The 26706-nt window shown below is 31.4% G+C and overlaps 1 non-coding gene across 1 annotated transcript; it reads right to left on the bottom strand.

Annotated features, from left to right (window-relative positions):
• Positions 1-1701: 1701 nt before the first annotated feature.
• On the bottom strand, positions 1702-1803 carry LOC120886027 (small nucleolar RNA U13). Its single transcript, XR_005728805.1, has one exon. It is a non-coding gene; the product is annotated as a small nucleolar RNA U13 (small nucleolar RNA).
• Positions 1804-26706: the final 24903 nt, after the last annotated feature.

Genomic DNA, 26706 nt, shown 5'->3' with positions numbered 1-26706 from the left:
ATGTGTATTCATATGCAGTCATTTGAACCATTGTCTCCTCTTGAAGATGGGAAAGACTGTTTACTCCTGTTCCAGATATATGAGTTCATTAAGATCCAGAGATTGCTCCTGTCGTCATATATGACTTCTTGGCAAAGGACGGAGAGTGGGAAAGTGTCAGGTGTGGAAAAGTCTAAGTTCATGTCCTTCCATGTTAAGGTCTGTAAACAAGTCTGTATGGCGCCTGGCATTTTGCCAGAGGGAGTGGTTTGTGAAGTAACGCCAGCCAGCCATTAAGTGTGGAGATTCCTTATTGGTTGACTGCTGTATCTAGTTTATGTTAATTAGATAAGCTCTGTGGAATGTATAAATACCCCTCCCATCCTACAATAAACGGCTCCCACTCCTGCTGTATCAACTTATACAAGTTGTTCACCCCCGGTTAATTTGCTGCAGCCGGACTGCAGCAGTTCCAGGTATCATTGAGCTGAGCATTCACTTTCACCAGTGCAGGCATCATATAAATTGCTCACTATCCTTAGATAACAGGGAAGGAAAAAGAAGAGCAAACTCTTCTGAAAAGGATGGTGAATTATATACCACCTCAGGTAAAGAAGTAATTGAAAGTAAGAATGCCTGTGAAGGACAGGATGAAAGGATTGCTTTACTTAGTTTTGTTGTATTCATCCCTCATTTGAGGAGAATGTAAACAGTAGGAAGCTTTTCCATCCCAAAGTGAAAGGTGAAGGGCACCATAACTATATTTTAAAAAGTAACTGTTAATGCTTGAATATTTTCCCACCCTCCACTCTGTCAGCTATGCTGGTTGCCAGTGGACAGCTTTCATGTCCGTACTCCTTGTCATTTAGGGTAAGGGAGTTTCCCATAGAAGCAAAGGTATTTAGGAAAAGAGTGACACTGCACCTATTTTTGATATCATTTCCTATATATTTACCCAAATAAATTGAGTCTTCTCACTAAACCACTTATAGAGTTTGGTTTAATAGTAAATGGTTAAAACTTTCAGAAGATTAAAAACTCTTAAAGTAGATCTTTATATTTATTTCAAAAAATATTGGAGGATATGGTATCCAAATATGATATTATTAGTTGAAAAACATATATTCAAGATTTTATATATATGTATATTTATTTTAAAAATATACACGTCAAACAGCAAAACCATTAGGTTCCAACTGTAATTACATTGTCAGTATTACTACATAGACCTTGAACTGAAATGTTTTTGCTTAGAATTTGTTGGTAATGTGTTTTTAATTTACTAAATGTGTTAGAATTTCATTTTCAAAAGTGTAATTCCATTTCCAATATTTTATTTTTTACTGATCTTCTCAAAAGAATGACAACAGAGCCTTAATTTATAAATGTGAACTTTCGGACCAAATTAATGTGTACATAATACATGTATTATCCTTTGTTCAGCATGTTTATCTTATGTATGTAATACAAATGGCAGATTAAATATCACCAGCCGTTTATTGATTTATGATGGATTTACTGATTTAAAATTGTTATATCAAATAGACTCACCCCCTCATCATTTGTTTAGGGCACTTAAATTGTTTCTGCTTTTTGACTGCTATGTGATTATTTATTTGCAAGTTTTATTCATATGCCTTACTTTTCGTTTGAAATATTCCTAAAAATGCAACTGTTGAGTTACGCTTCTTTTTTTTTTCTTTTTCTTTTTTTCAAAGTTCAGGTCAGATGGGTAATGTGCCTATGTCATAACAAGGTTTAGAGAGAGACAGGTCTCACACAATAGCTTGAACACCCAATCATCACGCTTATGAACTGAAGGATCCAGTTGTGCTTTTAATTTTTTTAAACTTCTGATTCACAATAGCTGAGCACTCTTCCAAAATTTTTAATTTACACTTTCACTAGTAGCATAGAAGGTCTTCTTTCTGTATTGAAGGGTACTTACACTTAGTGTTGAGAATTGGTTTAAATCTGTATCTCATTGTTGTAATTTGCAGCTTCTTGCTCCCTAATTTGAACTCATATATATTTTGAATTTACATATCAAAATTATTATTTCATATTTTGTTAGACATTTTTATTTTCATCCATTTAATGTATTTTACCATGTTTTATTTTTGCAATTATGTTATTGTTGAGTCTTTAATATACAGAAGTACATTATTTTTATTTGGCCAAATAAAAAAAAATTGTGATTGCTTTCACCATTTTGTTAAATTTTTTAATTTAAAAAGTCCTTTTTTGACTGTGCCTTTTCTCCTATAAACTCTCTAAATACTCAGAGATTAGAATTTTTGTCTTTCAGCTGGCCTGACCCTTGTTGTAAGGCATGTCTGGTTATAAGCATTGTCTCTCTGTGATGCTATGAAAATGAGTTCAGATCACTGCCATGAGCCAACTATGTAATGTGTGTGTGTGTGAGCTATGTGCATCCTAGCCATATGAGGGGATAGGTCTGGCATTGCATGCTGATTGGGCTGCATGATACAAATGTGCCTCTCTTGTCACTCTGCCTGTGATCACACAGCACCTGAGATGAGTGTGACGTGCCAAGATGTCAATCAATCTGCTGACCACAAGACATCAGGAAGCAAAACTCCACCTTATCCCCTGACTTATTTGGTGAAGTACATTCTATTGAAATTCCTTTGTTGGTCTCCCTATAAAAATAAAGAGATTCCGGGTGCACACTCTTTTTTCCAGCACTCTTTCCAGTGTGGAAGCTAAAAGGTAGCAGAGCAGTTCTGCCCTCAATATGAAAATTACCTATGTGTCCTGCGCTTTCTTGTCATTTTCTTAGCTTAATGTTATAGCCAGCTCTTTTAAACTCAGTTCATCCCATCAGCGGTGGGTGCTGCCTCGAGATCACCTCACTGTTTCTCCACTCTCTGGTGGTTTCCCATTGCACTTTGGGCAGGGAAATGTGCTGGCCGCCTATTAGGTCTCTGAACTCATCTACCTTCCTCAGAACCACATCATTTTGATCCAGTCACCCTTACTTTCTTATGTTATTTATTTATTTATTTATTTTTAAAATATACCTGTAAATATGTGAGGTATTCCTCCTTCCCAAATTCATGTGTGAAATAATGCAAGAAATTTTACAGTTAAAACGATTGAATTATAAGAGTGTTAGCTCAATCAGTGCATTAATTCACTTGAATGGATAACTAGGGAGGTAACTGTCGGTAGGTAGGGTATGTCAGGAGAGGTGAGTCATTGGAAGTATGCCTTTGGAATATATATTATGTTCCTTGTGAGGAGTGCTCTCTTTCTCTGCATCCTGGTGGGAAGTCCTGAGCTGTTCTATGCCACATCCTTCCATCATGATCTGCGTCTCCTCTGGCCCAGAGCAATGGAGTTGGTTGTTTTGTTTATGGACCAAAACCTCTGAAATCATGAGCCCCAAATAAACTTTACTTTCTGACTAAAACACTCCTATTTTTCACTACCAGTTCTATTGTATAATTTTTTTAATGTGATAAAACACAACATAGTGTCATGGTTTGGCTTTAAATAGTTATTTATGTTTTAAAGCGATTTGGAAAGAAATGCATTATGATTACACAGAATAAACTATTTTTTTTATTAATTTGTGCAAATTGTATATCTTCATCTTGTAACTTTTTTTTCAACCTGGTAAACTTCTCTTAAAAGTTTGTCTGTTTTAGGTTCGCTATTGTTAAATTCATACCTTTCAGTGATTGTCTTTTTTTCAACTCTCTTATTTACATATAGTTTGGCCAGGAATAAGTTTATAGATTGACATTTCTTTTATTTCTTTCACTACTTTGAAATAATTCCCCGCCCCCTGCAATTTTTCAAGTGGAAGTTTACTGTCTTTCTGATCTTTCTTCTTCTGTATGTCATGTCTCCTTTCTTCTCTGGCTCTTTTCAAGACTTCATTTTTATCACTATCTTTAAGCATCTAGGTTTTCACATGCATCGGGGTAGTTTTATGTATGTTTCCCATGCTTGTAATTTATTGAGTTTTAATGGTTCATACTTTGTATTAAACTTGGAAAAATTATATATTATTTATTGAATTATATATTTCTTTTCCCTGTCCTCTACTCTCTCTTTTTCCTGAATTTTACTCCACATACATTAGACCACTTAAAGGTTTTCCACAGCTCACTTAAGCTCTGCTCTTTTTTAATTCAGTATTTTTTCTTATTTCTGTATTTTTTACTGTTTTTTTCCTGCAGTTTTACAAACCTATAGTTGGCAGTGTATAATCTGAAATTAATCATATCAAGTCTATTTTCTCTCATTAATTTATTTTTATCTCTATAAATTTCATACAGGTATATTCATATCCTTTGTGTCTCTTGAACATGTACTATTTTTGTTCTTTCCTTTTTGAATGTATAGAATCTTATTATAATAAATAGTTTTATCTCCCTCTCTGCTTCATCCCATCATTCCATTCTTGGATCTGTTAATATTAATTAACGTTTCACCTTAGTATGAGTTATATGTTCCAGATTTTTTGCAGGTTTAGTAGTTTGTTTGGATTCAAGCTAATGTGAAGTTTGTTTTACTGTGTTCTGAAAACGTTTTTGTACTTATAAATATTCTTGGACTTTGTTTTAAGTGAGAATAGTTTGATTATCTTCAAGACTGCTTTTACACACTATTAGGCAGGAGCAGAGCATCCTTTAGATTGAAGCAATATCTTTTTAAAATTACTTTAACAAATTGTCCTGAATTATAATATTTTTACTCTGACTTGTACAACTCAAAATAATACCTATTCTGTATGGATCTGTAAGAATTGTTCCTACTGTATCTTTCATGTGGTCTTTCCCTGGTCTTGGGTATTTTCTTCACATTGATGATTATTGCTCAACTGAAGATGGTAAATGTATGTTACTGTAACTTACTATTCACTGATTCTCAGTCTTGTGAAGTATAGTTGCTTTCTTCTGATTGAACTCAGGAAGGCTGCTGGATCCACCTATAGTCCTTCTCCAAGATCACAGCCTGAAGACTCCCTCTAAACAAGAGTCTGAGGAAATCATAAGACCGGGTTCCTGGAATTAATGTCTATCTGATGTCCAATGTTATAAAACAGTTGTTTCATATATCTTGCTAAGCTTTATAGTTGGTTCAAGTAGGAGGGAAAATTAGATCCATTTTACTCATTTTTTTCCAAAAGCATAAATTCAAAAGTAATGTCTAGAGCAATGTTTAGTTATGAGTAGAGTCAATACTTGTCCATTCATGTTGCACAAGCAACATAAAAGGTAGTAACAGTTTTGAGTATCTCTTATCTGAAGTGCTTGAGACCAATAGTATTTTAGATTTTGTATTTTTTTTTACTTTGGAATATTTTCACATTCACTAGATATCTTGGGAATGGGATCCAAGTCTAAATATAATATTCATTTCTGTTTTATACATACCTTATAAACATAGCATAAAGGTAATTTTATGCAATATTTTCAGTGTGCTGTGTTTTGAATGCAATGCATCACATAAAGTAAGGTGTGGAATTTTCCACTTGTAGCATCATATCAACACTCAAAAAGTTGTTTTTATTTGTGTTGTTTCAGATTTCAGAGTTTTGGTTAAGGAATGCTCAATTGGCACTAGTTTTTTCAAAATTAATTATTTGATTTAAAAAAAGTATCAGTTGGGGCTGGGGATGTGGCTCAAGCGGTAGTGAGCTTGCCTGGCATGCGTGCGGCCCGGGTTAGATCCTTAGCACCACATACAAACAAAGATATTGTGTCCGCTGAAAACTAAAAAAATAAAAAATAAAATAAAATATTTTAAAAAGCCTATCTTAAAAAAAAAGTATCAGTTTATCTGGACCATGGACCCTATTAACTTTTGGATATTAAAAATTTATTAATTAATAAAAACACCAAGTTGCTTTATACAACCAGTTTAATTGAGTAACTTCTTCAATTCAATTTTTACTGGTTCTAAAACTCAAAAAAAGAAACAAGAAGCAAAACTTTATTTTTGTCATTTTCTCTAATGGTTAAATTGACTCTAGTAAACTTTTAGTATAGAAAGTGGAATCTGACTATATTATGTGCCATATTTATTATTTAAACTCTGTGTACATTCACATATATTCATACATATTGTTGACAAGTGAAAAAAAGTTTAAAAATAATGCAATAATCAGAAAATCAAGCTTCAGAGCAAGGGATAAAAGATTAGAAAACATCAAACTATCAAATAGTGAAGGACTCTACTTCAAATTCTAAAAAAATAGATTTAGATGTAGAAAAATTTTCAAGTATCTAGAAATACATGTAAACACACTTTTATAATTTTATTATATTTTGTTAAATCACTTTTTACTCTACAACCTTATCTTGCAATGTAAACTGTTTTTCTGAATATAAAAAATAAAAATAAAATTTGTAGTGATATGTGAGGTCTTAGCTCTGTGAATATGCTTTGGAAGTTAAGTGAATAAATTCTATCTCCTTAGTTACATTACTGATATGGAAATTTTGTCTTCATTTATCCTCTTTATTTTGTTAGTCCAAATTTCACTTTTCATTTGTTTATTTCGCGAACAATGGAGATGACACTATTTTAGCTTCTAATCATAGAAATATATACTAAATCATATTATTTTTCTTTAATATTAATTTTTTAATGTTTTCTATATCACATGCTAGCATTGTTTTAAGATTCTTCTTTATTTACTCCTTGGAAGTGCAAATATCATTCTAGTTTTTAGAACAAGAACAGATGCTATATCATTCAGATATTATCACTTTTCAGTGGCTACAATTACTTCATCCTTATCTATAGTTCTAAATTTCTATAAAACAAATTGCAGCTTTCTTTGAAAATAAGATAGTGATATTTTGTGTTGTGCAGAATAAAGAAAATAAATTGATAGCCATAGGAGGGCAAAATTAATCTAAGATAATAGCACTTTTTGGATATCAACAGGAGAACAGTTAAAAATGTGATAAATAGACTATATACCAACATGCCAGAACAGCACACCAGAAAAGTGGCACAATTTTATGAGAATATAGCAGCTTTTACATTCAGGAGACATAAATAAGATAATTATTATAGCTCTAGCCAGTAGTTCTTAATTAAAAAGCTAATATTCAAAACTAATTACAAATGGAAACCATCCTATATTACCCCAATATTTTATGCATTAAATGTTTCAACTTATGTAGCTTATTTTAATTATAAACAGAACAGTACAAAAATTATGATGTCACCCACTATTATGCCACCAGAGCCATCACAGAAAAAGATCTGGACATGAGATTTATTATTTGAAATTATCATTATTTTCATTATTCAAACTTATAGATAAATCAATAAAGTCCTTTTAAAGTACATAATGTTCTTTTAATTTTCAATAATCAAATAAGTATGCATGTTTGATAACCTATTTGCATGTTATACACTAAACATTCTATATAGGTTGAGAAAAGAAAGTAATATAACACATAACTATCCATAACACTTAAATGAAAAATTTTGTGATACATGGGTTCAGGAATTTAGACATTCTCACTGTGACTAATTGATAAATCTTAACATTTGACTTTTTATATGTGTGGGAAAATGTTACATGATTTGAGTCAGTCTTGGAATCTATAGCTCTCTTTTCCTGATAACATTGCCAATGTTCATAAGATATTAATTCCTGAGGAATAAAATACATTTAGAGGAATTTGATTCATATATATATATATATATTAATATTTATTTTTTAGTTTTAATTGGACACCAATAACTTTGTTTTATTTATTTATTTTTATGTGGTGCTGAGGATTGAACTCAGGGACTCGTATATGCTGAGTGAGCACTCTACTGCTGAGCCATAACCCCAGCCCCTCTAAAATATATTTAGAAAAATTAAAGTATGTATTGCCATAAAAAGTATAGATTCATAAATCATTCAAAATACTTTTTTAAAGGACCCTGATAACATAAAACCTAATCTCCCCACTAGTTCCTACTCCAACCTATGAATATTATCAGTTATTTTAAAATTATTTGTCTTTATGTTCATATTATAATACCTTCTATGCTTTATTCTGTAGGTATTTATTAAACCTGTAACCTTATTATTCTGGGCATTTGTTTCCATAGACTGTGTATCTGAACTAATTAGGTACTCATACAAAAGCCAGTTGAATCTATCAGTTTTTCTTTCAATTGTAAAGCATTATGAAATAATATAAAAGATCATTTGAAATAATATAAAAGATCATTTGCTGTAAAGAAAAATACATTACCTTTTAAATGAATTATAATTTGTCAAGAATTTAGAGTATTTTGTGTTTTTCATCATGTAAATCTACCAGCAAGCTAACCTGAGTGTTTTGTACATATAAAGTCTCAAATTCTTCCTATATATAACACTGGTTTTAAACATAGGATTTCCTATAAGCAAGGTTTCTGTATCTCATGAATGTGGTGATTTTTAGGAAATGTCTTAAGAATGAGATACAATGAACAATGCAATTACTAGAAAAATCAAATACCTTCATTTTGACCATTCTACCTGCACATGTTTGTTAGCCACTGTGCAGACACAGCTACTGTGAATGATAAAAGGAAAGATCTAAGCGTCTCACAGATATCTTGGCCATTTAGGACATACTGCTCCACTGCACAGATATTTAATAGTGATGCACACTTTGAATCAAAGAAAGAAAATGTTGTGTAGAAAATCTGTGTCAAAAATACTAGCAAATTTTAATCATTTGCCACGAAAAAATTGCTATAATAATTATTTTCATTTTTATAAACAGACTGATGTGTTGAGTTTTCTTTATTTTTCTAACTAGAGATTAAGATATTGAGCTGGTACAAATTATGACTTTTGATTGCCAGAATATGTGCCCTAAATTGACTGTATTATATTGAATGACATCATTAATGAAGACTATCTAGAATATTTTTTTGCGAAATTTACTTAATATTGAAAAACAGATAACAAAATGCTACTTTGGTAAAAATGAAAATATTAAGAATGGAATTTAAAAATAGACTTTAAAAAGACCAACTATTTGAAAGATGCATGGATCCTCAAAAGGTTTAAAAACTTAAGCTGTAAAAAAGAAAGACTGAGGAGAGAAATTGTAAGACAACAAATAGGTAGGTTATTCTTTACATTGACTGAAATGAATCCAAAGGGTTTCTAAAAGGACAGATTATTCTAAGGAATTCATTTTGAAGTTCCAGGAAATTTGGTGTATTTATACAGTTCTACTATATTGACAGCAGGTAAAGTAATTTAACATTTCAGTGTATCATTATTTTCATTTTTTTTGCTATCAGAGGGACTGTAACAATGAATTTAATAGTAACATAACATTCTCAACTCATTCTTTTGCTTTCATGAGTTTTCTCTAGTTTCCTGTTGTAGTCTACCATATCCTTGTACAATTATTAGAAAATCTTGTTCTTTAAGTCACCAGTTGGCTCCTTGGCAAGGGATCCTTCTTTTCTAAACCTAAGTTCCTAGGTAAATTTGCAGAGTACAGACAAGCAACTGGTGAAGTTAGAATGCGGTAGTAACTAACTCTGAAATGTGTGGCATAATCAAGTTCCTAGAACCATCTCTACTCCAGCCAAGATGAGATTTCAAAAAGTAAATTGAGTGTATACATTGTCAGGTGCTTTGAAAGAAGTGCTGAATTATGGATAATAGAAGGTGGGTGACAAGAACAGGCAGAAAGACATATTGGTACTTCATGGTAAATGAGCAGCAGCAAATCACTTCACTTGAGATTCTGGACCTAAATTGGTAATCATGCAATTATGCTTACCATTTTATGTCTCTGTGCTTTAAAAATCAGACCTGTTCCTCAAATATGTTAATGCATTAATTTACAAGAAGAAACTTTTTAAAAAATAACTCCCTGGTACTTATTCCATTAGATTTTTCAATTTTTTTCTCATTAACACATTCTACTTTCCTTTGTCTCTGTTGGTAATTGAATTTTAGGAAAATTCTTGATGATTGTGAAATGATTATTAAAATGAAAATAACATTTCTAGAAAGGCTACAATTTGAATAAAATAGTAGAAATAGTTGTCATTAGAAAATTCATATCAATGAACTCATTGATAAGCTATGTATTGAATGCTGATAACTTGAAAAATTATTTTATACATCATTTACATTTCTAACATTTGGAAAATTTTAAAGCACCCAATTAGTTTACATAAATTAATCAATATTTTTCAAAAGTATCTGTTCTTTTTATTTCATTTTTAGAGTTTTTGATATGAGTAGGCTAGAGTTGTAATGGGGACCCTGTTTTAGAATATGAAAATCTCTGGTAAAGTTGGTGACCCAAATAGTTGCAAATCTTCTACTCCAGGAGTGAAGGACCTGCTTAAGAAAAGTATAACAGCTCAGATGAGCTGGAGTCTGGTAAGGAATACAGGACTCTCAAGACAGTAATGTCTACTCTTGCTAAAAGTACAGAGTTTAATAGTCTTTATAATGAAAATATCCATAAACAAGGGAAAGCAAGAAGTATGAGCATAAAGAAAGCAAATAGCTTTAACTAAAACTGAGGATTATTAATATGGTTTTTATTATTCTTTTAGTTATACATAACATTAGGGTTTAATTTCACATAATTTTAAAGGCATTGAATATAATTTACTCTAATTCAATCTCCAGTATTTCCCTTCCTTTTTTCCTCCCTCCACCTATTCCCTTCTGTCCACTCTACTAAACTTTCTGTTATTTACTTTTAGTTTCGTGTGTGTGTGTGTGTGTGTGTGTGTGTGTGTGTGTGTTGTTAATTTCTTTTGGATATATATGATGATAAATTCACTATTGTATATTCATTTATGTAAATAGGAAATTTAGATAAGATTCATTAAGCCGTTCTTTTCTTATCCCATTTCTTTCCCCTCTACCTCGGTCCCCTTCATCTAGTCCAACGTCTTTCTCCTTTATTGCTGAAATACCCACCTTTCCTTTTTTCTCTCTCACTTTTTAATCCTTATTTTGGACTAGCATCCATATATCAGATAAAACATATGACCTTTGGCTTTCTAAGTCTGATTTATTTCACTTAGCATGAACTCCAGTTTCATCCATTTACTGGAAAAGCCATTTTCTTTATCCATTTATCTTTTGAAGGATACTTGGTTGGTTCCATATTTTGGCTAGTGTGAATTGTGCTATTATAAACATTGATGAGACTGCATCATTATAGCATGCTGATTTTGCATTTTTTTTGTGTGTGTGAAAATACCAAGGAGGAGGATAGCAATGTTTTATGATGATTCCATTCTTAGTTTTTGAAAAAGTTACCATACTGCTTTCTAGAGGGGTTTCATTAATTTGCAGTCTGACTAGAATTATTTCCCCCCATATTCTAGCCAATAGTCATTATTATTTGTATTCTTGATAATTGCCATTGTGACTGGAATGAGATAATATATCAATGGAATTTTGACTTTCATTTCATTGATTGCTAGTTATGTTGAAATGTTCTCATATATTTGTTGGCCAATTATATATATTTTTTTTAGTAAGTTCATCATTGGATTATAGGAAAATGATTGATTTATGTATGTTGATCTTCTGTCCTGCTACTTCACTAAATTTGTTTATCAACTCTAGTATTCTTCTGGTGGAATTTTTTGTGTCTTCTAAATATAAGATCATATCATTAAGAAACAGAGATAATTTCACCTTACCTTTTTTATTTGTATCCCTTTGATTTTATTCTCTTGTCTCGTTGCTCTGGATAGAGTGTTGGAGACTATGTTGAATAAGAATGATGAGAATGGGCATCTTTGTCTTGTTCCTGTTTTTAGAGGAAATGGTTTTAGTTTTTCTACTTTTTGTATGATGTTGGCTTTGGGTTGAGATTTTATATATATAAAATATATATATATATCCATCCTTTACAATGTTAAGGTAAGTTCCTCTGATCCCTAGTTTCTCTGGTGTTTTAACCATAATTGGTTATTGCACTCTGTGAAATATTTTTCTGCATTTATTGAGATAGTCATGTGTTTCTTATCCTTAATTCTGTTTATGTGATGAATTACATTTACTAGTTTGCATAAGCTTAACCAACCTTGCAACACAGGAATGATACCCACTGATTATGGTGCAACATTTTTCTAATATTGAACATTAATTTTATAGTGTGTTAAGTGAAGACAAGGCCACACAATGAAGAGGCATCTTGTTTGTACCATGTCCTGATAGAATTACACAGCATTTGTATTTTTAAAACTCCTTTTTGTGTATGTGTGTTTTTCTGTGTGGTTTTTTTTCATGTAAACTGTAATTTTTTAAATTTAATCCAATCCCTTCTTTATTAAAAATATATTTTTTGTAGATGAACACTATATCTTTATTTTATTTATTTTCATGTGGTGCTGAGGACTGAACCCAGTGCCTCACACATGCTAGGCAAGTGCTCTATCACTGAGCTATACCTTCAGCTCCTCCAATCCCTTCTGTACATAATTTGGTAGAAAATAAATAATTGCAAAATTAACATCAAGCAAGGATGGTTTAGAATGTTACATTTACCTACAAGGATCATTTTTTCTTTAAATACTAAAGATTTGAAAGTACTATGAATTTTCTTCAAATATTTATTTAAATGTAAGATTTTTCTAATTTGTCCTTTTGCCTTTGTCTTCCATAAATGAGGGGATAATTAAACTCCTGGATTAAATATAGTGTAGGGAACTGTTTTAAAACTAACTCACCTATGTGTGTGTATTGGCCGTGGGAGTGCTGTGCTCTGTAGCTCGTAGAAATTTCTATTACTTTGTTATATAAATACTGTAGCTAATTTCAAACTCTCCATAGTTGACCCTGAACACAGAATTAGGAAGAGATATGCACAATTATCTCTGATGAGTATGTGCAAGACAACTCCACCAAATCACCAGCTTACATGGCATGTTGGAAAGAATATTTATATGGGACCTCTTGGGCTTCTCTCCTCAAAAGTGTTTTTATGTTAATAAATCATATTGTATCAACTATTCAAAAAAACTAATATTTTATTATTAATCAGCACAAAGGTCAATACTTTCTCAATATCTTTGAAACATTTTCATTATTATTCATTTTGAAAGTGTATCAAATACTTCTATGTCATAAAAACAGGGTAGAAGAAATAATTATAAAAGAAAACAAATAAAACATTGAGCCATCTGCCAAGTCTACAGTATTTGATGAACTCATACTGTGTGACCACTGCTATACAAGTTACTCTAGAAAGGTAGAAATAAAACATAATTATTGCTTATATAATGCCTTTAATTTTGCATAGCTTACATAATCACTAAACATATATCAATGGATTTTTTTTTCTTTACACGTGAAGAAATGCTGCTATTTAAAGTAATTTGTGTTATTTTGCCCAAACTAAGATTTGAAAACAAATTTAAATTATAACAAAATGCATCCTTTTCTCAATGCACTTAAATAATTACTATCCCTCAGCAAATATTTTTGAGTGCTGTGCAAAACTAAGCACATTTAGTGATGGAAAACACACTCACCTCCCCTCAAAAACGTGAGATACTGAAGAAAGCAGAGATAATTGTAAAGAAAACTGGGCTTTAGCTTGAATGCGTGTGTTTCTAAAGTTTAATATATTTAGGATCCAGGAATTTGGGCAATTGGGTTTGAGAAAAATATTTTAAAAATTTTTTTTAAAAAATAAATTTTATTTTAGGTTTAAAAGAAATAGTTTTGTATGAAAATAACCCACTGTGATATGGCATCTTGAGGGCATAAGCTAAAAGGCAAAGGCCGTGGTCCAACTTAGAGACTAAATTAGACAGATCTGTGGAGATAAAATGATGATATCAAATTGAAAAATATTTACAAATTAGAATCCATAGAAAGGAAAGAGAGATTTGTATATGCTATTGTTGACCTGTTTACATTTTGCTGATGAAGTGCCCAATTGGGAACTGCTGTCACAAACTATGCTTCTAAGGAACATGATTTAAAACAGACATCAAGGATGTCTTAATTTTATAACCAAACAAGGTAAAGCAATTATTTTCAAGTTAATGAATGTATTCTGTTCCCAGCATTTTGGTCTCAATCTGTTGGTTTATATGCCATCCCACAGGATGAACTACAGCTTCATAAATTAGTACGTAAAATATTTCATATTGGTAGGCTTGCTATTGAGCCTCCAGATCTCCACACTTTTTTGTTAAAGATGATTAAGAACTTAAACATCCACAAATGTACATATTTAGCACATAATTAAATATAGTATTCTTAGATTTGTTCCTAATGTATGAACCAGTTTGTAACAACATCACTGTGTAACAATTTCTTTTGTGTCTAATGAAATATATTCTTCTTTAGACACAAGATAGATGGCCTGATTTTCTAGTTATTTTTAAATGAAGTATGTACTAGAGATTATCTCTTTTAATTGCAAGATTCTTGACACAGGATTTTATAAGCACTTACAGATAGTGAACTTATAAAGAAAGTTTTTTTATATGTTAAAGATTTTTGATTTGATAATACCTAGTTTTAATTTTCATTTCTCTGACTGCTAGACATGGTGAGCATTTTTTACTATACTTGTTGATTGATTCTATGTCCTCCTCTGTCTGTTCAGATCCTTGGCCCATTTGTTGATTGGGTTATTTGTTATCTTATTGTCTAATTTTTTGAGTTCTTTGTATATTCTGGATATTAGGGCTCTATCTGAAGTGTGAGGGGTAAAAATTTGTCCCCAGGATGTAGGCTCCCTATTTACCTCTCTTATTGTTTCTCTTGCTGAGAAAAAACTTTTTAGTTTCTAAGTCCCATTTGTTGATTCTTGTTATTAACTCTTGTGCTATGGGTGTCCTATTAAGGAATTTGGAGCCTGACCCCACAATATGTAATTGGAGCCAACTTTTTCTTCTATTAGATGCAGAGTCTCTGATTTGATATCAAGCTTCTTGATACATTTTGAGTTAACTTTTGTGCATGGCGAGAGAAAGGGATTCAGGTTCATTTTGTTACATATGGATTTCCAGTTTTCCCAGCACCATTTGTTGAAGATGCTATCCTTCCTCCATTGCATGCTTTTAGCCCCTTTGTCAAATATAAGATAGTTGTAACTTTGTGGATTAGTCTCTGTGTCCTCTATTCTGTACCATTGGTCCACCCGCCTGTTTTGGTACCAGTACCATGCTGTTTTTGTTACTATTGCTCTGTAGTATAGTTTAAAGTCTTGTATCGCTATACCACCTGACTCACACTTCCTGCTATACCATCTCACTCCAGTAAGATTGGCAGCCATTATGAAGTCAAACAACAACAAGTCCTGGCAAGGATGTGGGGAAAAGGGTACACTTGTACATTGCTGGTGGGACTGCAAATTGGTGTGGCCAATTTGGAAAGCAGTATGGAGGGAGATTCCTTGGAAAGCTGGGAATGGAACAACCATTTGACCCAGCTATTCCCTTCTTAGACTATTCCCTAAAGACCTTAAAAGAGCATACTATAGGGATACTGCTACATCGATGTTCATAGCAGCACAATTCACAATAGCTAGACTGTGGAACCAACCTAGATGCCCTTCAATAGATGAATGGATAAAAAAAATGTGGCATTTATACACAATGTAGTATTACTCTGCACTAAAAAATGACAAAATCATGGAATTTGCAGGGAAATGGATGGCATTAGGGCAGATTATGCTAAGTGAAGCTAGCCAATCCCTAAAAAACAAATGCCAAATGTCTTCATTGATATAATGAAAGCAACTAAGAACAGAGCAGGGAGGAAGAGCATGAGAAGAAGATTAACATTAAACAGGGACGAGAGGTGGGAAGGAAAGGGAGAGAGAAGGGAAATTGCATGGAAATGGAAGGAGACCCTCATTGTTATACAAAATTACATATAAGAGGAAGTTAGGGGAAAAAGAAAAAAAGAACAAGGGGGAAAAATGAATTACAGTAGATGGGGTAGAGAGAGAAGATGGGAGGGGAGAAAAGGGGAGGGTTGATAGTAGAGAATAGGATAGGCAACAGAACACAACATACACTAGTATGTCACTATGTAAAAAAGTGGATGTGTAACTGATGTGATTCTGCAATCTGTATACATGGTAAAAATGGGAGTTCATAACCCACTTGAATCAAATGTATGAAATATGATATGTCAAGAACTATGTAATGTTTTGAACAACTAATAATAAAATTTTAAAAAGATACCTATTTTTAATTTTAAGAAATAAAGATATTTACAAACACATCTGATTAAAATAATAAAAAATTAATAAAAATGTCTTTAATTTTTATGGTTACATTGATATGCGCAGAATAGTTGTTTTTATCTGTTTAAGGATTGTCTGGATTGCAGCTTCCATGTGAATTTGTACTTATTATCTGCATGAAAGATTCATAAAACCCTCTGTGATTGCCCTTTATATAGGACATTAACTTTCTCAAAACATTAAATATCTATAGGTCTTGACAATATCATTGTGATCCTGGAGGATGAATCAATTTTTCATCTTAATTAAGCATTCAAATAATTGAATGGAAGAGGATTCCCATTTCGTTTAACCTCCTCTTGTCAACTATGTACTTTATGCTATTTACATTTGTCCAATTTCATATTTTCAAGACCTATGTATTACTCACCTAGAAAGTTAGATATAATATGGACAAATATTTAGTTAACTAGTTCCAGTAAGTAAAACTATATTCATTTTGTATTGCATTATTAACTCTAAGATGAAATCTCTTGAAAAAAATAAATATTCTTGTAAATGAGAGCACCATGTTTTCTCATTTGAAGGTGTTCATTGAGATGTTCCAACTATAAAGGTGAAATCATTTTTTACTCTCTCTACTTCCATATGGTGCTATATGGAATCCATTGCTAAGATATAATTATTCTAGCTTCAAAATATTTATTGAACCTTGGACCCCATACATATATGAGAATTCATTTGTTTTCTGCTTTCAGAATGCCACGTTTCACAGAGTTGTGCCATAATGACACATTTCAATAAGTTCTGTGGTTATGCATCCTGCATAATTCAACCTGATAACAACCTTATAAAAATTTTAAATTATGGTAATATGATCTTACCAATACTTAAATGTTTACATTTATTTTAGAAAATAAGCATGGGATTAAAAAAATAATCTTCCTTTGTAGTAAGCCAATAGCTAACATTATGCTGAATGGAGAAAAGCTGAAATCTTTCTAAGAACTGCAATAAAACAAGCATGACTACTTTCACCACTTTTATTCAACACAGTGCTCGAAGACCTAACCAGAGAAATCTAAGAAGAGAAAAAAATAGGAGACAACCAAAATTGGAAAGAGAACGCTAAATGGTTTCTCTTTGTAGATGACATGATCTTGTATACAGAAAACCTCAAAGACTCTGTCCAAAATATATTAAAACAAATAAATTAATTCAGATAAATTGCGTGATACAAAATTGACATATAAAAGTAAGTGGCATTGCTATATTCCAATAGTGAACTATCTGAATTAGAGATTAAGAAAGCAATCTTATTAACAATAACTACAAAATATTAAAATACTGAAGAACAAATTTAACCAAAGAGGAACATATATTTACAATGAAAAACATAAAGCATTGATAAAAGAAATTGAAGGGAACACAAAAAAGTGGAAAGACATTCTATATAAAATTTTCCTAGTACCAAAAGCAATTTTAAAAGTCAATGTAATCCCTATCAAAATATCAATGACTGTAAAGAATTAGACAAAATAATCTTAAAATGTATAAAAAACCTCAAAAGATCTCTGAACAACCAAAGCCATCTTCAACAAAATCAACAAAGCAAAGGATATTGCACTATCTAACTTAAAAATATAGAAGGCTACAGTAATCAAGACATCATGTTATTGGTATAAAACAGACACAGACCAATGGAACACAATAAAGAGCCTAGAAGTAAACTCACACATCTACAGCCAACTAATATTTCAAAAAGGTGCTAATAACACTTATTGGAAAAAAATACCGTCTTTTCAACAAAAGGTGCTGGGAAACTTGGATAGCCACCAACATAAGAATGAAACTAGACCCTTTCCTCTCATGAGATAATATATTTTTAAATGGATTAAAGACTGAAATTTAAGGCTTTAAAAATATAAAACTACTAGAATAAAGCATAGGGGAAGTGATTCATGTAAGTGGAATAGAACAATATATTTTTTGATAAGTTCTAAAAGTATAGGAAACAAAAGCAAAAATAGACAAATCAGATTACATCAAACAAAAATGGTTTTAACAGCAAAGAAAACAGCAGGGAAAAGACAACCTATGAAATAGGAAAAAAATGTTTGTAACCTAATACAGAGTTGGAATAAGGAATTCCAAAACCTCAATATCAACAAAAATTAATAGGTGAAAGCACTAAATAGACATTTCTCATGACATTAAGTCATACAAGTGTCTTTTTATAAAGAGTATTTAATGTCAATTATCATAAGGAAATACAATCAAAACCAACATGAGATATCTTCTTCCTTCAGTAAGAATATTTATTATCAGGCTAAGGATAGCAAGTCTTGGCAAGGATGTGGAGAAAACAAACACTTGCACATTGGTGGTGTGAATGTGCAGGTTAGTTCAACCATTATGGAAAACTGTATGCAAACTCCTCAAAAATTAAAAATAGAACTCCTATATGTGTGAACCTACAATCCCATTTCTGGTATATGTACAAAGGAAATGAAATTAGTATGTTGAAGACATCTACACTTTCAAGTTCATTGCATGACTATTTATAATAGGCAAGAAATGAAAACTTAAATGCCCATCAACTGATGAATGGATAAAACAAAAAGTGGCACACATACACAGTAGAATACTGTTAAGCCATTAAAAACAATGAAGTCCTGTCATTTGTGATAACATGGATTGAATTGGAGATCATTTTTAAGTGAAGTAAGTCAGTAAGTCAGGAACAGTAAGATAAGTACCACATGATCTCACTCATGTGGAATCTAAAAATAGAAGATGATATCATAAAAGTTGATAGAATGGTTCGAGAATAAAGGAACCTCAAGGATAAGCAAAGGTTGATCAGTTTGTATTATATTACAGTCAGATAGCAGCAAGAAGTTATGGGTTGGTATTGTATAATAGTGTGACTATAGATGACAAATATGTACTACATATTTCCAAAAGAAAGAAGAAAAATTTGAAAGTTCTTACTAAAATAAATGATGGATAATAATGGATAATAATGTCCATTACATTCCACAAAGTACATGTATAAAGCCATGAATTGGTGTGAATATACTTTGTATACATCCAGAGATATGAAAAAAGTGCTCTACATGTGAAATAAAAATTATAATGCATTCTGCTGTCATATATGAATAAAAACTAATAATAAAAATTAAAATTAAAAAAAGAAATGATGGATTAGGATCGTTTTGCTTAACCTTACTTAAACATTACATAATTCATGCATGTATCAAAATATTTACTACCTCATTAATACATTCAATTTGTATGTTTTTGTGTGTGAATTAAAATGAAATGTAATCTAAATAAAATAGAAATGAATAATTTTCTCTCAGGATTGAAACATAAATCTATTTCTTGATCAATGGAAAATCTTATTTAGTTGTGCAAAATCAACTTTAATCAATTTTTTATGTTGCTTGTCAAGATCTAAGCAAAAGAATTCTTTGTGCTGGGTACAGTGGCACATGCCTGTACTCCTAGAGATTCTGAAGGTTGAGGGGGCAGAATGGCAAGTTCAAGTTTGAGGGAACATTTCCGCACTTAATGAGATCCTGTGTCAAAATAAAATAAATTTAAAAGAAGGTTTTGGGATGTTGATCATTGGTAAAACATCCCTTGGTGTATTTTCCAATATCAAACGTATTTTTGACCATGTTAATATATTACCTGATATAAGAATGGGAGGTTCAATAATTATGTTTTTAATAACTATGAGAGTAAAACTAATGTCATGTTAGAAGGCTTGAAACATATATTTCTGAACATTTTGTTTGGTATTTAAAAATCTCTTGTCTGACAGAATTAAATTTATTTTTAAAAATTGAGGTTAATGAATAAAAACATAGTGTTTAAAGAGTCATGTGGTAAAACAGGTGAACCTTTTATACCTAAGGTGTGTATAATTTATTATTTACACAATATTGGTATTTGAATGTTCAAGATCCTATAGATTTATGGTGACTCTATACCATTTCTGTATAAAGATGATTATAGAAGAAAATAATTTTTCTTGCCTTTTTAATTTTTTTAGTTATACATGACATTAGGAATCATTTTGACAAAAAAGCATGAAATATAGTGTGTTCTAATTCAGTCCCTGTACTTCCTCTTTGCCTGATCTTCTTCCTTCTGTCATTTTCTTCCTTCTACTCTTTTGATCTTTTTGCTGTTGACTTAATTTTTTTTTAAAATTAGTGTCTTGTGGATGTACAAGATGGTGAGATTCACAATGATATATCTATCTATCTATCTATCTATCTATGAAAGGTAAGTCAGACTTATTCCACTGTATTTCTCTATCTCAGCTCTCCCACTTTCTTCATTCTCCTTGGTCTACACCAATGATCATTCTTCTGTTCTTTCTTTTTTTATTCCCCCTATCCTTATTTTGGATTAGCTCCTGCATATCAGAGAAAACATTCTAGCTTTGCATTTATTTTTTCTTTGTATTCAGTTTTCTTTATATTGGGGATTTAAATTTATTTTAAAATTAAAATTACAATTTATTTTAAATAAGTATTTATTTTAAATAAATTTAAGTTTATTTTAAAATTTACTTCACTTATTAGATGGTGTCAAGTTCCAAATGTTTACTATTATTGCTCTGGTGTCAAGTTCCAAACGTTTACTATTATTGCTCTTTTCCTATAATCAAATTATTCTAAGAATATACTGTCACTTTGTTACTTGGGATTAAAAAGAAATAACATAGGACTAAACAGTAGCACTAACAGAATGGTTGACTTCTGCTTAATTTTTATGGTATCACAGGCATCTTTGAACCAGTATCACAGAACCAAAAACTCAGAAATTATCTTTTATCATGTTAAAATTTTTAAATGCAATCATGTATGAATAACTGTCAAGGAGATTTACAGGATGGGCTTAATTGTTATGAATTCTTAATTATGAATAAATTTATAATATGCCATTTTTGAATCAATACATTTCTTAAAATAATGTGCCTATTAAGGGACCAATAAATAACCCTAAGACATTTGAAGTTAAATTTCTGTTATTCTAAAATATTTTGTATTAAATCTAATTTTTCTATAGCATTTTATAAATAATTTTATAAATAATACATGGAGTTCCAATTAAAGCTAAAAAATATGAAAACTGTAAATGATAATTTGTATTTTGATTATATTTAGAAGTTAAAATGTTTATTTTTGTTTTCTATTCTCTCTCTCTCTCTTTTTTTTTTTTTTACAAGTACTGGTTATCTGTTATAACCTGCAAATTAGGTGGCAATTAGGTTTCTATGTAAAATGATATGAGTTTAGTGAAATGCTTTCTTTGTTTCTGGACTATGCGAATTATCATTTGAACAAAATGTAATATTTGAGGAAATTCTAGTTAGTGACCATGGATCCTCTATAATTACTTATTTAATGAATGTTTATATGGTAAAGCATCACTGCAATGTTTTATACTGGAAAAGGAGCATATATAGTGCCTCTCTATCTCTCATTTCCTTTCCAAATATGCATGACACAATCAGAATGATAATTCTTTTGAATACAAAGAAAAAAAATAAATGCAATAAGCTTAAATGAAGCTGTAGGGTGTCAGCTAGAATGGGTAAAGTTTTTTCTAGTCTCCAATATTTTGTCTATGTTTACATTGTTGATCCCAGTTCACTGCAGGATACTATGTGTCAGCGACCTGATAGGATAGAAACGTAATGTTCAAGATGGGTTATTTAAAAGAGTGAGGAAATACTATAAAAAGGATATAAAAAGTCAACACTGAGTCACCAAGTGCTGGGGGAATTATTACTGCTTCTAGGTGTCAAGTGGCAAGAACAGGGAGTAATTAATTAATCCAAAAAGAATTGCTTTAAGTTTGGAAGAGCCCTCCTGTGGAAGGAACCAAATTCCTGTCTCCTGAAGGAGAAAGCTTGGAAAAAAAATTAGCACCCTTCTTTACTCCCTCGTCCTCTCCTAAAATGCATTATTCCATCTTCCTCTCCTAAAATGCATTACCCTAAAGTGCAAGAGCAAACCAGAAGCCCAGGGCCCAGTGATGCCATCCTTGAAGGTCGAGTCTCCCAGGAAAGCATGAGCTAATGAGAAATAAACAACATAAATGCAACCACTGTTGTTAGTTCAAAATACTCAAAATCTGTTTGGGAAAGGAGATGATTCTTTTGAGATAGTTGCAACCAACAGGAATGTCCTTAGCAAGGGGGACTTTGTAGGTTTTTCATCCATTAAAAACAAAATGCAACTAAATAAATTCTACTAGCATTCTCTATTAACTGTAATCTTCCTACATCCTTTTTTTTCCCTTAGCATTTCCTATTATGTACACTATGTGAAATTGAATACTGCCCTCGGCTGAATATGTGATTACTCTCTTCTTTGTCACTAATTGCAGTGGATACCCTGTCATTAGGCAAAAAAGGCAGACTGCTAATGATCTAATTCCAACATTCTCATTCAAATTACTCAGTATTCTGGCCCTGTCACTGATTAATTCTGTCATCCTACTGCCCATGCAATTAATAAAATTATACTGAGTAAGTATGCCAGATGCTATGAATTTTGATGTTGAATATTCATGTGTTAATATGAAAGTTTCTGAAGCACTCTTAAATTTTGAAAAAATATATAGACTGAAAACTCTTAACTTTAGTTATCTGTCAACATTTGACATATTTTAACTTCATTTACTATTTTTGCTAATGCCCAAAATAATGATTCTTCAAATTGTTAGAAGTTTACTTAATATTACCATAGCCCTTTTTTGTTTGTTTGTTTTGGAATATACATAGTCTAAAATATTGCCTGTCATATAGTAAGCTCTTAATAAATAAATACTGAGTATCTGAATGAGTCAGATTTCATGGTCTTTTTCCTCAGGGTTCAAAGACCACAGGCAGTGCTGCCTATCATGATGTAAGAAACAAACCACATTTTATTAGCTATAGTGAAACTCAGGAGCAGTTGAAGACTGAGTCACAGATAAGTATAGAGAAATACTATTATTATTAACTTTCTATTAAAAGATGAAACAATCCCTTAATGATCTCCAAAATTCATATTAATGTCCAAAATTTGTGACATATGTTAATGCATATCCAACATAAGATTTTATCAAACTGTGTTACTTTACTTTGAAAACTATTTTCCTGTTTTCCATGGAGAAATTTTCAAGAAGTTAAGAAAATATCTGGAAGGGGTAGATACTCCTATTATCAATTTTCTAAGGAAGAATTTCTGAGGTATAAAACTGAAATAAAAATTCCAGCTCATGACATTTAAGGAAAATTTCCAATGGCTCTTGGGATCGTGATTTCAAAGTTATAGACTTTGAAGATTAATTCTATGATATTTGAAATTTCAAGTCATATACATTAACAGAAGAATTTGTTCAACAGGGCAAAGTCATAAATTTCAAGAGCACTGGCATATGATTCTGAAAGAGTTATCTAAATTTATCCTACCTTCCTTGCCTTGTGGAGGCTAAAATGCAAAGTCAAGCTTAACTACTCTCAGTTGTGGTCAGATGGGGCTCCATGGACAAAGTATTATTTTGTTTTAGCCTGGAAGACAACATAACATCATACTTTAATGGCTGATCAAAAACAGAAGATTATGTAAACAAAGGCAAAATTGGGAGCAACAAACGTTGCAGTTAGTTTCACTATCCAGGCATCAGTAAATGAGGAAAATCACACTTCAATTGTTTCAAAGAAAATGCATTAACAAAATTAATTAATTTTAAGTTTTTCAACATTGTCATGTAAGTTAAACATGGAAATAAGAGACTTTGAAATATTTCCAGAGTCATTTAGAACTGCAAAATCTATAAGCATAATTTAAAAATATTCCTCTGTAGCTTGCTTTTCCCTTTTCATCCAACAAACATGAATTGTTCTCATATTTGTATACTTTATTCTGTCTTTTCTGTTGACAGATTTTGAGTTCTTTTTTGTCTTTGTGATTTACTCATAGATCTCTGGCTCTAGCCCGAAATTTTCCCTGATGGATTAGTTTCTACTGGATTCATAAAGAGAACATTTAAGTTGTAGTTGGGTTCTACAACACTTAATCTCTGAGTCTCAGCTTCCTCATCTGAAAAGTTGAAAAATCTCATTGCATAATGTGTAGCCATTGTACTCTGTTTCAAAATCAAATGCCCCTATATTATCTTTTACATATATTTTACCTTTGCATTTCCTCTGCACCTACCATGACTATGGTCATCATTATGTTTTGCTTATGCATGTTTGACAGAGATATTACTATCATGTATACTTGTAATTTCTGTCAAAATGATCACCTCTCAATGGTGCTTGGATTAAAACCTACAAACTTCAGAGACAGGACAAGTTGACCAAAAATTGCATTGTAATTTATTCTAGCAAAGAATTTAACAACAACTTTTAGTAAACTACTTGGAAACTACTTGTTACTGAAATATGACTATTGCAATCTCAAATAACAACTAAATACCATGATAACTGAGGTTTAGCATTTACTGCACTCTGCAGAATCTTAGGAAGAACTGTTACTTGAGTGCACACAATTACACATTACCCTATGTGTTACAGATTAAGCATCTGGCCTGGCTAGCAAAGGAAATAAATAATCCCAAGAATTTACTTCCTGGTACAGAATTAGGATTTATTGTAATGTAACTCTTTCCAATAGTATTTGTTATTTATTTATTATTATTATTTATTCCCTCAGTTACTCTACAGGCTGGAAAAAAATGATGATTAATCAATTGATTATTTTATGCCAAGACAACTAAGTAATTTTTAAAATTCTTTAAACAAATTACTATAATTTTAAAATGTTCTTCTATCCCTAAAGTCATATTAAAATTCAATTCAATTCCATTTTTAGAGAATTTCTAATATGTGAGACATATATCTGACTTATGTAGAAATAAGTGTCTGTATAAGTAATCTTGTGTTTCAAACAAAATTTGCACAAGCAGATAGTAGTAGAAGTTTCAAAATCTAATGCAGCATTATATCTAAGAAGAAAAATTATTTCCATACTATTTCTGATGTTTAAAACTAGTTTTCTATGCATCTTCCAGAAAAGAAAAAGAGGAAAATATCATTCATTTACTCTAAGTAATACAGCATTTATTTTTAATCTAATAAACAATTCTCTGACAATATGCTTCTAGCTAAAATTTTATATGGTTTTTAGAATATTTGTTCAAGCTGTGGAAAAATATCTTCAAATATTACTAAGTAACATATATAGGTGTGCATTTGAGAAAGACTCCTCCATCAAGGTGTAGCAAGAATAATACTTAATGCTATTTTGTTATTTTTATATGGAAGACATTTAAACCTAAAGTAGCTAAGAATGTGAGTGTATCTGGAAATAAGTCCCTTAAATTGATGATTAATTTAAAATAAGGTTCATAATACCATATGACTGATGTCTTTATATGAAGAGGATATTTGGGTATCAGAGACCAAAGATGCATGTGCATAGAGGAAGGACGACGTGAGGAAGCAGTGAGAAGGAAGGCAGACATCCACAAGCAGAGGGCAGAGGTCTTAGAAAAACAAACCTGACAAAACCTTGGTGTTGGACTTGAAGCTTCCAGTACTAGAAAAAATAATTCTTTTGTTTAAATGTCTTCCCTCACCACCAGTTTTTCTCTCTCTCTTTCTTTCTCACTCTCTCCATGTATAATTACATCATATAATTATTTTCCATTTTGAAATAATTTTAGCTTGTTCTATCTTTGCAAAGATCATTGAAAGTTTATGTGAACTGTTCAATTTTTCTTTTGTACTTGTTTGTTTATTTATTTATTTATTTATTTTTGGTATGGGGTACTGAACCTAGGGACATTTAACCACTGAGCCATACCTCGCCTTTCTTTATTTTTTTATTTTGAGACAGGGTCCATCTAAATTGCTGAGGGCCTTGCTAAGTTGCTGAGGCTGGCTTAGAACTTGTGATCATCCTGCTTCAGCCTCCTGAGCCACTGGGATAACAGGTGTGTGCCTTGCCATCCAGCATCAATTTTTCAATCAATGGTTCTAGCTTGCATAATTATTGTACAAAATGAAATTTTAAAACGGATATTTTCATGGGTTGTACCTCTAGTTTATGCCCTTTGTCATATATGTAAATTTGTGTGATAATCCCTACAGTTAATATGTAAAATTATCTCATCATGAAAAGCAATTCACTTGTGCCATCCCTACAACTTTCCCCTATCATTCTTATCCCTTGGCAACCACTAATCCTTTTTCTACATCCATTTAATTTTCCATATTAAGAACATTATGAAATAGAATCATACAGTAATAAGCATGTAATCTCTTTTTATATGTCAATATCAATAGTTTTTTTTTTTTTTTTTTTTGGCTAAGTAGTACCACATTGTATGGAAAGCCCCAGTTCATTTATCCATTCACTTATTGGAAGGTAATTTAATTGTTTGCAGTTTGGGGCTATTATAAATAAAGTTGCTATGAAGAATTGTGTATGGGTTTTTCTCTAGACAAATC

The sequence above is a fragment of the Ictidomys tridecemlineatus genome, chromosome 1 (assembly GCF_052094955.1).
Source record: "Ictidomys tridecemlineatus isolate mIctTri1 chromosome 1, mIctTri1.hap1, whole genome shotgun sequence".
NCBI lineage: Eukaryota > Metazoa > Chordata > Mammalia > Rodentia > Sciuridae > Ictidomys > Ictidomys tridecemlineatus.
This window is presented reverse-complemented; position numbering and strand designations above follow the sequence as displayed.